We start from the raw sequence: 1,315 nt of genomic DNA on the forward strand, positions 1-1,315 counted from the left end.
TTACTCTGTTCAGCACTGAGGAGCACCACTGAATTTTAATAGAACCTGGAAATTGATTAAAGGGAGAAGTCCCTGCTCTCACCTTCAGCCCATCAATATATTAAAAGTTACTACTGTTGCCCAGAAGCCTGGAAAAAGCCTTTCAGACTTTCCTGAGAGACTTGTTTCCAGAGGTATGGGCAGAGAACTTACCTCTGGGGCTTATAGTCAGTCGTGCCACTTGGTAATCGATCTCTTTCCTACTGCAATCCCTGTTACTGTTGCTGTTTAACAGTACCCTTTGTCACAAGAGGATCAACTTTGCTTCGAGACCCACGTACCTGCCTGAAACAATTCAGAATCCTGATAGACTGCCAATTGCCTTGGAACACTCCCCACTTCCTGTTGAAAATGTCAGATGAGGACTACCCACCAGTGCAATCTCCATGCTGTCAATGCTGCCACCACCTCTCTGCACTCAATGGTCCCAATCCTTATATTTTCTTGGGTTTGCTTTCCTCAATGTTACCTGGTTTACCTACCTGAACTTGAAAGATGCTTTTTTCTGTGTATGGGTTGCACCCACCAGCCAGCCTGTCTTTGCCTTTGAATGGGAAGAGCCTAAAACAGGATGGAAAGCCAATTTACCTGGACTAGTTTATCACAAAGTTTTAAGAACTCTTTGGGGAAGCACTGGCAGCTGATTTAGCCCAATTTCAACATGCAGACTTCAGATATATTCTTATACAGTATGTAGATGACATTTTAATCAGAAGTCCAGGCAAGATGAATTGCTGGAAAGGGACACAACCCCTTTTCTACTACCTACTGACTACTGGCTATAAGGTCTCCTGGGGAAAGGCTCGAATATGTAAACCAAAAGTATACTATTTGAGTTTTGACTTAGACAAAAAGACTCAGGTACCTGGACCCTGAAAGGAAGAAGTTATCTATTCCATTCCAAGGCCTGAAAATAAAATAAAAATAAAAAACGGCTTGGAGAATTTCTGGTTGCTTCAGGCTTCTGTTGAAATTGGATACTGGGGTTTTCCAAAAAGGTCAGTCCTCTATATGACACGCCGTCAGGGAAAGGAAATAAGAAGGAGTTGTTCAACTAGCCTTTAGAGCAGACTAAATCCTTTCAGACCATAAAAACAGCCCTTTTAGTTGCCCTAGCATTGGGCATCCCTGATGTGACCAGATCATTTAATCTGTTCATTGATGAACAAAAACATGTAGCCTCAAGTGTCCTCACTCAGAAAGTCAGCCCCTGAGAAAAATCCATTGCTTATTTGTCAAAAAGTGTGGACCCCATGGCAAAAGCCTGGCTTCCTTG

Source organism: Chinchilla lanigera, unplaced genomic scaffold, assembly GCF_000276665.1.
Source record: "Chinchilla lanigera isolate Chin_1 unplaced genomic scaffold, ChiLan1.0 scaffold00159, whole genome shotgun sequence".
NCBI classification, from domain to species: Eukaryota; Metazoa; Chordata; class Mammalia; order Rodentia; family Chinchillidae; genus Chinchilla; species Chinchilla lanigera.